The sequence below is a fragment of the Brassica napus genome, chromosome C7, assembly GCF_020379485.1.
Source record: "Brassica napus cultivar Da-Ae chromosome C7, Da-Ae, whole genome shotgun sequence".
Classification (NCBI taxonomy): domain Eukaryota; kingdom Viridiplantae; phylum Streptophyta; class Magnoliopsida; order Brassicales; family Brassicaceae; genus Brassica; species Brassica napus.
Window position 1 is genome coordinate 13,033,632 of NC_063450.1, and position 16,240 is coordinate 13,049,871.

Here is a 16,240-nt window from a genome sequence, read left to right on the forward strand (position 1 = left end):
TCCATACAGAAAATATTATAATTCCTTGTGATCATAATAAAGACCAACTGAGAGAAAAAGGTTTAATGGTTCAAAGGTTCAATAATACAAGTTATCGATTGATTAAACAGGCTATGTTTTACATATGGAAAGTCTGTAGAAAAATCATAGCCGTGTGTGTGTGTATGATTAAGTCAGCACGTCTAAGTGAGAACCATAAACCAGGATAGTGACCAGAAGGATGTCTGGTCGTGGCTTAATGATTATAAGCATTGCTAAAGCAAGAAAAGATCGATAACCATGTACAAAGGACATGAGTGTATGACTGCGAATTCATTGTGTGATGAGTTTCATTGCAGCAAATAATTATTGATGGTATGACCTTAGACACTCATGATTATGAACGAATATAGACAAGGTCTATAGCTCAACATGGATCGACAAAAGAAAATAAAGAATGATTGGTTACAATGGATAAAGCCATTGGCACATACGAAGAGATATAAGTCCGAATGAACGAAAGATATGAAGTAAAGTTGTTCGTATGTGTTCTGGGTCTATGACTCAATATATATATTTGAATGTCCACGTTTTGGGAAAGCCATATAACCAAAGAGAATCCGTGGGACATGAAAAAAGACCTGCAAGTAAAGTTTTATTGCAGATTATAAAGTCCATCCGAGCACCGTTTGAAGCACCATCAGTTCAACCAAGACATGGAGTGATCAGCAGCAAAGATGTACATCCTGACCACATCTTAATGGAGTTCCAAAAGACATACCAACGTCCAAGACTTACAAGTTCATTCAAGGAGAATCCAGCTGATCATCTTCACCAAGTCATAGGCAACTTCAACGTTCAAGAAGACTCGGGTACCAGATGGGAATGCGTCTACTACAGTGATGCATTCATCTGGGGGAGGTCATGTGTTGTGCTCTTTTTCCTGTCCTTGGTTTCCCATTTTGCCACATTGGTTTTGGGGTTTTTCAGGAGAGGTTTTAATGAGGCAACATTAAGCATGCAACGAACCTGTACCGGATGTGTCGATCAAGGGGGAGTGTTATAAACCAAATGATGATCGACCATGGACCAGTCCGTACTGCAGGCCCAATCCGGGACATGATAAAGACAACCAGAGACTATGTGTTTATCTAGTATATATTCTATGTATATCTGTAACATAGTGTTTATCCTTATCCTTATCTTGTTAGGATAAACATGACCTTATGACGGTCTAATACCTTGTATATTTATGGACCTTCTGGTCGATAGTAATGATAACAAAAGTATTTTCCCAACACTTCATTTACAATAATAACTCTGTAACTAATATGGTTATATATTGGGTTTTTTTCGGCGTATGAGTGATGCAGAAAAGAGAATTATATATAACAAATAAACATGGTACTCTAATCTTTCCTCGCATGCATATGTCAAAATACATGAATATTTGATTAAAGAAGATATATTTTGATAAATAAGCAATGAATGATGATGATGATGATATTTTAGAATTGTATCAATCTACGTCTAACATATTTTAGAATCATCAATTTAAATAAAAATATTTAGGAATGTTACAACTAGTACAACTACTTGATTTAATATTCAACCATAATGTTTAAAACATGACACACGTTTAATATGTGATGCACAATACAAAATGATTTAACATAGTTGTACTAGTATTCGGGTTGTATCGGTTTGTACATAGTTGTACTAGTTTTTGAGTTGTACCGGTTTGTACTTTGGCAGTGAAATTGAAAAAACTAGTTGAACCACATAAAATTTAAACCTACCTCAGTTGTACCAATTCTTTATGTGTATATTCCTTTGCCCTAATAAAATGAAATCATCAATTTTGTTAAAATACATTTCATGTAAGTTTTTCAAAAGTTATGTGGACAAACAAGCTAACAAACTTTAAAAGTATAAAGTAGATCATGTAAACTTATGGAGATGTTTAATAATTTTTAAGTTTTTTTTCCAAAACTTCAAACTAAATTAAGAAAAACTTTCTGAGTACATACTAGTTGGGATATTTGGTTGTTTTCTCATATAAAATACCAAATTAGTTTTGTCAATTTCTGAAATGTCAAAGTTGTATCAGTTGTACCAGTAATACTCGTTTAGTATATAATAAAAAATTTATATCAATTGTTTATATGTCTAGTTATAGGGGTTGTACTTATATTTTCACACTATAGATTTATAAAAATATATTTGATGTTTATTTATCCTAATAATATGGCTAATATCGTTAATAAACCTTAAAAATATAAAGTATATAATGTAAAATTAAGAGTTTAATGTAATAATTTAAAAACAAATTGAAAAATCTCAAATAAAATAGATGAAATTTTGTCATCATATACCAATTAGAATATTTACTTGTTTATTTTATGTGTAAATTATAACATTTATATATTAGTTATACAATTTTGAACATGTTTTGTTGTACGAGTTATACTAGTTGTACTCAGTCGAATGACAAAATAGGATAATGAAAATTGTGTGGCTGTGAGTGGTTGAAATTAAATAAAAGAATGAAATTGAAGGAGAGAGAATGAGAGATATATGAAATCCTATGGTCAAGATTAAAACATAGATGAAATGATCAATGGCTTATGTTTCCCTTTCATTAATGGCAAAATTATCATTTTATTTTAATTGGTTTATGTAGATTTTTTTAGGAGGTCGTTGATTTTTTTGACCATTTGGTCTATAAGAGATTTTGGTCCCTTATGAAGACTTGTTCTTCTCTTTAGTTGGAATATAGAGACTTCAAGAATCATACTTCTCTTCTCTTCGTCCTTTTTTTTGGTACGATTATCACATTTAAAGATGGAGAATGAGGTTATCCTTGAAACACATGAACATATGGATGTTAATTCGAAGGTAAATAAAACAAATACGTTTACGAAGGAAAAAGAGAAGAGAAAACACGTGAAACATTAACAAGAAAAAGGTACTAGCATACACTAAATATTCAAATGAATTTGTAAGAAAAAGAGGGGGAAAACTACGCATAGGATGAAGTAGACTCAGAGCAACTCCAATGGTAAGAGTCCATTAAGAACTCTAATGACTAATTTAATAGTTAATTTGGTGATTTGAAATGTTTAGAACTTTTGTTATTGTTATTAATTTTTTTGTTGGTCTAATGGGAAAACCACTCAGAGGTTCTTAAATTTTTTTTTTTTTAGAAGTTAAATTATTGCATTTCATAACAGAAAAGTTTAAGGATTGTCTACTTACCTAATGGGAGAACCTAATCAATGTCTAATGGGAGAACCTAATCAATGTCTAACAAGCATTAAAGAATTGTCTACTTACCTCTTGCCAAGTGAATTCAACGAGAGATGCTTTGACATGTTTAGAACGGCTTTGATGAAGTTTGATCCTTCCTGCACCCTGCAAGACCATTGTTAACTAGATCTGCTAGAGAAATATACAGGAAGAAGAGAGAAAGGATTGACCTTTATTATAACTCGATCTGCCACAACAAAAGGGAAATGATTAGTTATGTTCCTTGAACGATTTGTATAAGCCGTGTCACCAAATGATCGGCTCTCCTGCATTTACGGAAATACAAATCTCTTGTGATTAAACATGAGACAGGTCAATTTGATTCAGTGAGTAGTAGTGAGTTACTTGATCAAATCCTTCTAAGAGAACACAACCAAAAAAAACAGGTTCCATAAGCAGAGAGTAAAATAAGAGATTGTGATGATAAAACTCCGTACCATTTGTTTAACTTGTTCTATTCCACCAGCTCCAAAAGTGTGTCCGCAAGGGAAAATCATAGCATCAGACATCAAAGCCCCTCTGCAAAGAGATAAAACAAAAGGCTATAGATTAACGGTGAGGTATCACTAAAAGCTGTTTGTCTAAGAACATATGTTACAGGATCAGACAATATGGTCCTCAAAGACTCGATCGAATTGCTCAAAGAAGAAGAGGAAGCGTCTCTTCAGCCGCTAACTTCACACCCATTTTCAGCAGCGACTGATGAAGATTCCTATAGTCAACTCAAACTTCAAAATCAAAACAAAGAAAGAAACTTTAAAACATCAATTAAAAAAACAGAGTAAAGCAATGACCTTTGTAAGAGCAGTTTTGAAGAAGGGCGGTGATACTTTAGCAAGTTGAATCATCGGATTCGACATGCAAAACCATGAGCACAGTTGTCGACTTTCCTCTGCTGATCATCGTCTCCACAACTTCTAATACGTCCTAGATTCTGACAAGGATCACTCAACAAGATTTTGGATATGAACTCGCCAAAGATGGGAGAACTGGGTGGTTTGAAAGGCGACACACAAGGTTGCGGAAAGACCTTATGATACTACCGGCTTCGATTGTGGTTTGGAATGTTACGTCAAGACCAACAAGGGAAGATTTGTTTACTTGGAGAATCACTCGACAAGAAACAGGAACTGTTCTAAGCAAAGAACAAAGAGATAAACTCATAAACTTTAAGGGGAAAATCGATTTCTTGATAATGAAGAAGAGTTGACATATTTATAGTACTTGTGGTAAATGAAAGACATAAATAAAAACACTTAGGAAATAACAAAATTGACTGAGAATGTGGAAGGTCAGTCAAGAAACTCTTCAGCTTCAGATCTGGTCGATGTGACTCTTCGGCTGATGTCGAGTTCGATCAAGTTGAAGTCGCCGCGGTAAGGAGCTGGACGAACGCGGGATGGTCTGGACAGTCTGTGGCCTGATCAAGCAGTGTACTGATGCGGCATAAGTCTTCAGATAGTTGGATGATGCATGCCTTAGAGAAATCTGAATGATAGAAGTCCAAGAGAGAGTCGGACATGAGGGTTAGTCCATTGGCTCGATCATTGGAACAGTCGGATCGTGCCAAACGGACCAAGAGAGAGAAGTCTCGATCACTTTGGGAAACCTCACGATCCAAGTCAAGTCTGGCATGATCCAAGTCAAGTCTGACATGATCCTCATCAAGTCTGGCATGATCCACGTCAAGTCTGGCATGATCCAAATCAAGTCTGGCTCGGCTGTTAACTTTGGCTTGTCGAGATGGTTAGGAAGGACGCGTACTGGTTCGATCAGATCGGTCTTCAGGACGTGGACTTGGTCGAAGCTTCATTCCGGATGTAAGTGGGTCGAGGCGGTACACGGCTCGATTGTCCTGGGCGGTACGGCTAGGAAGGCGAACCTCGGCTGAGCTGTCCTGAACGGTCTGATCTCCAATCTGGTACGGTTCCATGTACTGATCCATGGACTGAGGCGCATCATTCCCTCTCTCTTCAAAAGCATTTTTCCACAAATGTGGATCATCTGCAAAGAAAGGAGATAGATCAGAAACATTGAAACTTGGAGAAATATCATACTTACCTTTCAGATCCAATTGATACGCATTGTCACTGATTTTCTTAAGGATCTGGAACGCCCCTTCCTGGGCTTGTTCCCACTTGAACCCAACGTTCTTCTTGATTACTTCGGTAAGAGGGGCGGCTATAGACCTGAAGTTCTGGACGAACCTTCGATAGAACCCGGCCAGGCCGTGAAAGCTTCTCACCTCGCCCATGGTCGTTGGACTAGGCCAGTCTCGAATGGCCTTGATCTTTTCCTCGTCCACTCTGAGTCCATCTGCACCTACAATAAAGCCTAAAAAGACCACATGATATGTCCCAAAAGAACACTTACCAAAATTAGCAAACAAACGCTCTTTTCTAAGAACTTCAAGGACAGATTTCAAATGCAATTTATTATCATCAAGATTCTTGCTGTAAATGAGAATGTCATCAAAGTAGACAACAAAAAAATGACCAATAAAGGACCGCAAGATATGATTCATCAAACGCATGAATGTACTAGGTGCATTGGTAAGACCAAATGGCATGACAAGCCATTCATACAATCCTAGTCTAGTTTTGAATGCAGTTTTCCATTCATCACCTTCTTTCATGCGAATTTGGTGATAACCACTTTTCAAATCAAATTTAGAAAAGACAGAGGAACCATGCAACTCATCAAGCATGTCATCAAGCCTAGGGATTGGATGCCTATACTTTACCGTTATGTTGTTGATGACTCGGCAGTCCACGCACATGTGCCAAGAACCGTCCTTTTTGGGCACAAGGAGAACAGGAACGACACAAGGGCTGAGGCTCTCCCTGATGTATCCCTTCTCAATAAGCTCTCCATTCTGTCTTTGAAGTTCTTTCGTCTCCACTGGATTGGTTCGGTAAGCTGGCCGGTTTGGAAGAGACGCACCTGGAACGAAATCAATCTGATGTTCAATGCCTCAGACTGGTGGCAATCCCTTAGGATTCCTGGAAACACATCAGAGTATTCCTGCAACACATCTGTAAGATCACTCCGAATTTCCGGTGCAATGTTAGAGGAGGAAGCCATTAGAGTTTCTTTATAAACGAGCAAAAGAAACGGTTGTTCTGAGCATACGATTTCTTTACCTAGCTTCCTTTGATAAAGAAGTTAGAGTTCCTAGGAGATACCTCAGGTTCGGATGGCTTTGGCTCTTTGTCTCGGCTCTTCTTCAGCTGGAGCTGATCTTGATGGACTTCGGCCGGTGAGAGGGGAACCAAGGTGATCTTCTTTCCCTTATGATCAAAGGAGTGGCGGTTGGTGTATCCATCATGTATAGTCTTTTTGTCAAACCGCCATGGTCGTCCTAACAGAATATGGCATGCGTCCATGGGCAGAACGTCGCAAAGGACCTCGTCCTCATATCGTCCAATAGTGAGAGGGACCGCGACCTGTTCTCGGACGTACTGTTCTCCAGTGTCGTTTAACCATTCCAATCTGAAAGGTCGAGGAAGTGGTTTGGACACGAGTTCTAACTTCCTGATAAGAGACTCACTAGCAACATTAGTGCAACTACCACCATCAATAATCAAAGAACAAACTTTTTCTGAAACTAAGCATCGAGAATGAAAAAGATTCTCCCTTTGTTCTCGTTCATTGGTTTTGGCTTGAACACTTAATGTTCTTCTGGTAACAAGAAGTGGACCGTAAGCTGGGTAGTCGAGATGTCCATCCTCATCATCATAGATCGGCTCAAGTGTCTCATCAAAGTCCGGTTCTAGATCAAGGTCTGAATGTTCTTCAAATATCGGAACAAGTCTTTCGTCTGTGGCTCTCCTGGCAATTAGAAGTGGCCCTTGGTGTGGGTAGTCGAAGGACTCTCCTTCCTCATCAAAGATAGGACCGTGGTCGCCCTTGTCCTCTAGATCGTCCTGATCATCCTCGGACTCAACCACGCCATTCTCCATGAGGATCATCACTTTCTGGTTCGGACACTTGCTGGCATAGTGGCCAAGGCCTTGACATCTATAGCACTGGATGTCTCTTGCCCTATTGTTAGTCTCAACTGCTTTGCCTTTGTCAACATGAACCGGGGTGTTAGTTCAACAGTAGTATTTGTTGTGATTGGAGACTTACCTTTGTCTTGATAGCTAGGCTTGGGAGCAAAGGCCGGTTTAGAGTAGCCCTTTCTCTTGGCTTGTTGCTCGATTAAAATAGCCTTGTGTAGCATTTGCTCCATACTGGTATACTCCTGAAGCTCCATTCGATCTTGAATGTCTCGGTTGAGACCGGATAGAAATCTGGCCATAGTAGCGTCTAGGGGCTCATCCACATCCGCCTTTAGCATTAAGATCTCCATCTCTCGGTGATAGTCCTCCACGGATTTGGTTCCTTGAAGCAGCCGTCTGAGTTTTTGATGGAGTTCCCGGTGATAATGTTCAGGAACAAAACGTCTCCTCATCATGCCCGAGAGCTCGTCCCAAGTAGAGATTGGTGCTCCGCCATTCCTCCTCCCGTGAGTCACAACTTGATCATACCAGTTAATAGCGTAGCCAACAAACTCAGCTGCGGCCAATCTAACCTTTTTCATTTCAGAGAAGTTTTGACAATAAAAAACAAGTTCAATTTTTCTTTCCCATACAAGGAAAGCATCTGGATCGTTTTTACCATCAAAAGTAGGAATCTTAAGTTTTACTCCTCCTAAACCCTCGTTAGTTCGATCAGTTCTAGCAAAAGGATTAACATCACCTGGGTCACGGTTTTGGGCTCCTCTCCTAGGACGGTTGATGGAACGATCGTCTTGGTCCTCATCCTCTCCGACTTCTTCATTCGGCCGGCTGTTCCTCCGTGGGCGATCTCGCCTGGTTCTAGATCTGGCCGTTTTGCTTCCTTGGATCTCATCAAGTTTTAGATGAATCTGTTCCAAACCTGCATTCATAAGGTTAGTTATAGAATCATTGAGAGCTCTCATCTGCAAGTTAGATAAGCCAGCATAAGAATTCCCGGTTTGGTTCCTATCTTCTTCACTCTCCATAGTTCCTGAAAAGTCTAACACAAAAGATTAGTTTAAACCACAAAATTCCTCACACACTCAAGTGTTTGATCTCGCCCACTCAGTGTTTCTCTCGGAATTTGGATGGTCACTCAATAAGTTGTCTCTCAAAGTTCTAAGAGAACAAGACTAGTAACAAGTTAGGATCTCCAAGCAAACGGGGGTTGTTAGATAGGAAGATAAGAACTTTTTTGGTTTGGAAATCCGTATTAACCACTCTAAGGCAGGATTTCTCTTCAGCCAGCAGGATTTCTTTTCCACCACCTAGCCACTAATCGAACTTTTGATCTTTTTTTTTTATAGATCTCCTTTTTTTTTATATGGATCTAGTGGCTGGTAAAGAGATGGCCCGGATTTGAGATAGATAGAAGAAGATGAACAGATTTAAAAATGGGAGATGAGAAGATGAAACGATGAGAAAGATGAAAAGATGAAACCGGTTGAGTGGCTCTGATACCACTTTGATACGTCCTAGATTCGGACAAGGATGACTCAACAGGATTTTGGATATGAACTCGCCAAAGATGGAGGAACTGGGTGGTTTGAAAGGCGACACACAAGGTTGCGGAAAGACCTTATGATACTACCGGCTTCGATTGTGGTTTGGAATGTTACGCAAGACCAACAAGGGAAGATTTGTTTACTTGGAGAATCACTCGACAAGAAACAAGAACTGTTCTAAGCAAAGAACAAAGAGATAAACTCATAAACTTTAAGGGGAAAATCGATTTCTTGATAATGAAAAAGAGTTTACATATTTTACTTGTGGTAAATGAAAGACATTAATAAAATTGACTGAGAATGTGGAAGGTCAGTCAAGAAACTCTTCAGCTTCAGATCTGGTCGATGTGACTCTTCGGCTGATGTCTAGATTCATTCGATCAAGTTGAAGTCGCCGCGGTAAGGAGCTGGACGAACGCGGGACGGTCTGGACAGTCCGTGGCCTGATCAAGCAGTGTACTGATGCGGCCTAAGTCTTCAGATAGTTGGATGATTCGTGCCTTAGAGAAATCTGAATGATAGATGTCCAAGAGAGAGTCGGACATGAGGGTTAGTCCATTGGCTCGATCATTGGAACAGTCGGATCGTGCCAAACGGACCAAGAGAGAGAAGTCTCGATCACTTTGGGAAACCTCACGATCCAAGTCAAGTCTGGCATGATCCTCATCAAGTCTGGCATGATCCACGTCAAGTCTGGCATGATCCAAGTCAAGTCTGGCTCGGCTGTTAACTTTGGCTTGTCGAGATGGTTGGGAAGGACGCGTACTGGTTCGGTCAGATCGGTCTTCAGGGCGTGGACTTGGTCGAAGCTTCATTCCGGATGTAACTGGGTCGAGGCGGTACACGGCTCGATCGTCCTGGGCGGTACGGCTAGGAAGGCGAACCTCGGTTGAGCTGTCCTGAACGGTCTGATCTCCATTCTGGTACGGTTCCATGTACTGATCCATGGACTGAGGCGCATCATTCCCTCTCTCTTCAAAAGGATTTGTCCACAAATCTGGATCATCTGCAAAGAAAGGAGATAGGTCAGAAACATTGAAACTTGGAGAAATATCATACTTACCTTTCAGATCGATTTGATACGCATTGTCACTGATTTTCACAAGGATCTCGAACACCTCTTCCTGGGCTCGTTCCCAATTGAACCCAACGTTCTTCTTGATTACTTCGGTAAGAGGGGCGGCTATAGAGCTGAAGTTCTGGACGAACCTTCGATAGAACCCGGCCATGCCGTGAAAGCTTCTCACCTCGCCCACGGTCGTTGGACTAGGACAGTCCTGAATGGCCTTGATCTTTTTCTCATCCACTCTGAGTCCATATGCACCTACAATAAAGCCTAAGAAGACCACGTGATATGTCCCAAAATAACACTTACCAAGATTAGCAAACAAACGTTCTTTTCTAAGAACTTCAAGAACATATTTAATATGCAATTTATGATCATCAAGATTCTTGCAGTAAATGAGAATGTCATCAAAGTAGACAACCCAAAAATGACCAATAAAGGACCACAAGATATGATTCATCAAACGCATGAATGTACTAGGTGCATTGGTAAGGCCAAATGGCATGACAAGCCATTCATACAATCCTAATTTAGTTTTGAATGCAGTTTTCAATTCATCACCTTCCTTCATGCGAATTTGGTGATAACCACTTTTCAAATCAATTTTAGAAAACACAGAGGAACCATGCAACTCATCAAGCATGTCATCAAGCCTAGGGATTGGATGCCTATACTTTACCGTTATGTTGTTGATAACTCGGCAGTCCACGCACATGCGCCAAGAACCGTCCTTTTTGGGCACAAGAAGAACAGGAACGGCACAAGGGCTGAGGCTCTCCCTGATGTATCCCTTCTCAAGAAGCTCTCCATTCTGTCTTTGAAGTTCTTTCGTCTCCACTGGATTGGTTCGGTAATCTGGCTGGTTTGGAAGAGACGCACCTGGAACCAAATCAATCTGATGTTTAATGCCTCAGACTGGTGGCAATCCCTTAGGATTACCTTCTAGAAACACATCAGAGTATTCCTGCAACACATCTGTAAGATCACTAGAATTTCCGGTGCAATGTTAGAGGAGGAAGCAATTAGAGTTTCTTTATAAACGAGCAAAATAAACAGCTGTTCTGAGCATAAGGATTTCTTTACTTGGCTTCCTTTGATAAAGAAGTTAGAGTTCCTAGGAGATACCTCAGGTTCGGATGGCTTTGGCTCTTTGTCTCGGCTCTTCTTCAGCTGGAGCTGATCTTGATGGACTTCGGCCGATGAGAGGGGAACCAAGGTGATCTTCTTTCCCTTATGATCAAAGGTGTGGTGGTTGGTGTATCCGTCATGTATAGTCTTTTTGTCAAACTGCCATGGTCGTCCTAACAGAATATGGCATGCGTCCATGGGCAGAACGTTGCAATGGACCTCGTCCTCATATCGTCCAATAGTGAGAGGGACCGCGACCTGTTCCCGGACGTACTGTTCTCCAGTGTCGTTCAACCATTCCAATCTGAAAGGTTGAGGAAGTGGTTTGGTCACGAGTCCTAACTTCCTGATAAGAGACTCACTAGCAGCATTAGTGCAACTACCACCATCAATAATCAAAGAACAAACTTTTTCTGAAACTTCCCTTTGTTCTCGTTCATTGGTTTTGGCTTGAACACTTAATGTTCTTCTGGTAACAAGAAGTGGAGCGTAAGCTGGGTAGTCAAGATGTACATCCTCATCATCATAGATCGGCTCAAGTGTCTCATCAAAGGCCGGTTCTAGATCAAGGTCTGAATGTTCTTCAAAGATCGGAACAAATTTTTCGTCTGTGGCTCTCCGGAAACTAGAAGTGGCCCTTGGTGTGGGTAGTCGAAGGACTCTCCTTCCTCATCAAAGATAGGACCATGGTCGCCCTTGTCCTCTAGATCGTCCTAATCATCCTCGGACTCAACCTCGCCATTCTCCATGAGGATCATCGCTTTCTGGTTCGGACACTTGCTGGCATAGGGGCCAAGGCCTTGACATCTATAGCACCGGATGTCTCTTGCCCTATTGTTAGTCTCAACTACTTTGCCTTTGTCAACATGAACCGGGGTGTTAGTCTTAACAATAGTATTTGTTGCGATTGGAGACTTACCTTTGTCTTGATAGCTAGGCTTGGGAGCAAATGCCGGTTTAGAGTAGCCCTTTCTCTTGGCTTGTTGCTCGATCAAAATAGCCTTGTGTAGCATTTTCTCCATAATGGTATACTCCTGAAGCTCCATTCGATCTTGAATGTCTCGGTTGAGACCGGATAGGAATCTGGCCATAGTGGCATCTAGGGGCTCGTCCACATCCGCCTTTAGCATCAAGATCCCCATCTCTTGGTGATAGTCATCCACGAATTTGGTTCCTTGAAGCAGCCGTCTGAGTTTTTGATGGAGTTCCCGGTGATAATGTTCAGGAACAAGATGTCTCCTCATCATGCCCGAGAGCTCGTCCCAAATAGAGATTGGTGCTCCGCCATTCCTCCTCCTGTGAGTCACAACTTGATCATACCAGTTAATAGCGTAGCCAACAAACTCAGCTGCGGCCAATCTAACCTTTTTCATTTCAGAGAAGTTTTGACAATCAAAAACAAGTTCAATTTTTCTTTCCCATACAAGGAAAGCATCTGGATCGTTTTTACCATCAAAAGTAGGAATCTTAAGTTTTACTCCTCCTAAACCCTCGTTAGTTCGATCAGTTCTAGCAAAAGGATTAACATCACCTGGGTCACGGTTTTGGGCTCCTCTCCTAGGACGGTTGATGGAACGATCGTCTTGGTCCTCATCCTCTCCGACTTCTTCATTAGGCCGGCTGTTCCTCCGTGGGCGATCTCACCTGGTTCTAGATCTGGCCGTTTGGCTTCCTTGGATCTCATCAAGTCTGAGATGAATCTGTTCCAAACCTGCATTCATAAGGTTAGTCACAGAATCATTAAGAGCTCTCATCTGCAAGTTAGATAAGCCAGCATAAGAATTCCCGGTTTGGTTCTTATCTTCTTCACTCTCCATAATTCCTGAAAAGTCTAACACAAAAGATTAGTTTAAACCACAAAATTCCTCACACACTCAAGTGTTTGATCTCGCCTACTCTTAGTGTTTCTCTCGGAATTTGGATGGTCACTCAATAAGTTGTCTCTCAAAGTTCTAAGAGAACAAGACTAGTAACAAGTTAGGATCTCCAAGCAAATAGGGGTTGTTAGATAGAAAGATAAGAACTTTTTTGGTTTTGAAATCCGTATTAACCACTCTAAGGCTGGATTTCTCTTCAGCCTGCAGGATTTCTCTTCCACCACCTAGCCACTAATCGAACTTTTGATCTTTTTTTTTTTTTATAGATCTCTTTTCTCTCTTTTTTTTTTATATCGATCTAGTGGCTGGTAAAGAGATGGCCCGGATTTGAGATAGATAGAAGAAGATGAACAGATTTAGAAAATGGGAGATGAGAAGATGAACCAATGAGAAAGATGATAAGATGATACCGGTTGAGTGGCTCTGATACCACTTTGATACGTCCTAGATTCGGACAAGGATCACTCAACAGGATTTTGGATATGAACTCGCCAAAGATGGGAGAACTGAGTGGTTTGAAAAGCGACACACAAGGTTGCGGAAAGACCTTATGATACTACCGGCTTCGATTGTGGTTTGGAATGTTACGTCAAGACCAACAAGGGAAGATTTGTTTACTTGGAGAATCGTTCGACAAGAAACAAGAACTGTTCTAAGTAAAGAACAAAGAGATAAACTCATAAACTTTAAGGGGAAAATCGATTTCTTGATAATGAAGAAGAGTTTACATATTTATAGTACTTGTGCTAAATGAAAGACATTAATAAAAAAACTTAGGAAATAACAAAATTGACTGAGAATGTGGAAGGTCAGTCAAGAAAATCTTCAGCTTCAGATCTGGTCGATGTGACTCTTCGGCTGATGTCTAGTTCGATCAAGTTGAAGTCGCCGCGGTAAGGAGCTGGACGAACGCGGGATGGTCTGGACAATATGTGGCCTGATCAAGTAGTGTACTGATGCGGCCTAAGTCTTCAGATAGTTGGATGATGCGTGCCTTATAGAAATCTGAATGATAGATGTCCAAGAGAGAGTCGGACATGAGGGTTAGTCCATTGGCTCGATCATTGGAACAGTCGGATCGTGCCAAACGGACCAAGAGAGAGAAGTCTCGATCACTTTGGGAAACCTCACGATCCAAGTCAAGTCTGGCATGATCCAGGTCAAGTCTGACATGATCCTCATCAAGTCTGGCATGATCCACGTCAAGTCTGGCATGATCCAAGTCAAGTCTGGCTCGGCTGTTAACTTTGGCTTGTCGAGATGGTTGGGAAGGACGCGTACTGGTTCGATCAGATCGGTCTTCAGGACGTGGACTTGGTCGAAGCTTCATTCCGGATGTAAGTGGGTCGAGGCAGTACATGGCTCGATCGTCCTGGGCGGTACGTCTAGGAAGGCGAACCTCGGCTGAGCTGTCCTGAACGGTCTGATCTCCATTATGGTACGGTTCCATGTAGTGATCCATGGACCGAGGCGCATCATTCCCTCTCTCTTCAAAAGGATTTGTCCACAAATCTGGATCATCTACAAAGAAGGGAGATAGATCAGAAACATTGAAACTTGGAGAAATATCATACTTACCTTTTAGATCCAATTGATACGCGTTGTCACTGATATTCTTAAGGATCTCGAACGCCTCTTCCTGGGCTTGTTCCCACTTGAACCCAACGTTCTTCTTGATTATTTCGGTAAGAGGGGCAGCTATAGACCTGAAGTTCTTGACGAACCTTCGATAGAACCCGGCCAGGCCGTGAAAGCTTCTCACCTCGCCCACGGTCGTTGGAATAGGCCAGTCTCGAATGGCCTTGATCTTTTCCTCGTTCACTCTGAGTCCATCTGCACCTACAATTAAGCCTAAGAAGAACATGTGATATGTTCCAAAAGAACACTTACCAAGATTAGCAAACAAACGTTCTTTTCTAAGAACTTCAAGAACAGATTTCAAATGCAATTTATGATCATCAAGATTCTTGCTGTAAATGAGAATGTCATCAAAGTAGACAACAACAAAATGACCAATAAAGGACCGCAAGATATGATTCATCAAACGCATGAATGTACTAGGTGCATTGGTAAGGCCAAATGGCATGACAAGCCATTCATACAATCCTAGTTTAGTTTTAAATGCAGTTTTCCATTCATCACCTTCCTTCATGCGAATTTGGTGATAACCACTTTTCAAAACAAATTTAGAAAACACAGAGGAACCATGCAACTCATCAAGCCTAGGGATTGGATGCCTATAATTTACCGTTATGTTGTTGATGACTCGGCAGTCCACGCACATGTGCCAAGAACCATCCTTTTTGGGCATAAGGAGAACAGGAACGGCACAAGGGCTGAGGCTCTCCCTGATGTATCCCTTCTCAATAAGCTCTCCATTCTGTCTTTGAAGTTCTTTCGTCTCCACTGGATTGGTTCGGTAAGCTGGCCGGTTTGGAAGAGACGCACCTGGAACGAAATCAATATGATGTTCAATGCCTCAGACTGGTGGCAATCCCTTAGGATTTCTGGAAACACATCAGAGTATTCCTGCAACACATCTGTAAGATCACTCCGAATTTCCGGTGCAATGTTAGAGGAGGAAGCCATTAGAGTTTCTTTATAAACGAGCAAAAGAAACGGTTGTTCTGAGCATAAGATTTCTTTACCTGGCTTCCTTTGATAAAGAAGTTAGAGTTCCTAGGAGATACCTCAGGTTCGGATGGCTTTGGCTCTTTGTCTCGGCTCTTCTTCAGCTGGAGCTGATCTTGATGGACTTCGGCCGGTGAGAGGGGAACCAAGGTGATCTTCTTTCCCTTATGATCAAAGGAGTGGTGGTTGGTGTATCCGTCATGTATAGTCTTTTTGTCAAACCGCCATGGTCGTCCTAACAGAATATGGCATGCGTCCATGGGCAGAACGTCGCAAAGGACCTCGTCCTCATATCGTCCAATAGTGAGAGGGACCGCGACCAGTTCCCGGACGTACTGTTCTCCAGTGTCGTTTAACCATTCCAATCTGAAAGGTCGAGGAAGTGGTTTGGACACGAGTCCTAACTTCCCGATAAGAGACTCACTAGCAACATTAGTGCAACTACCACCATCAATAATCAAAGAACAAACTTTTTCTGAAACTAAGCATCGAGAATGAAAAAGATTCTCCCTTTGTTCTCGTTCATTGGTTTTGGCTTGAACACTTAATGTTCTTCTGGTAACAAGAAGTGGACCGTAAGCTGGGTAGTCGAGATGTCCATCCTCATCATCATAGATCGGCTCAAGTGTCTCATCAAAGGCCGGTTATAGATCAAGGTCTGAATGTTCTTCAAAGATCGAAACAAGTCTTTCAGCTAACTTG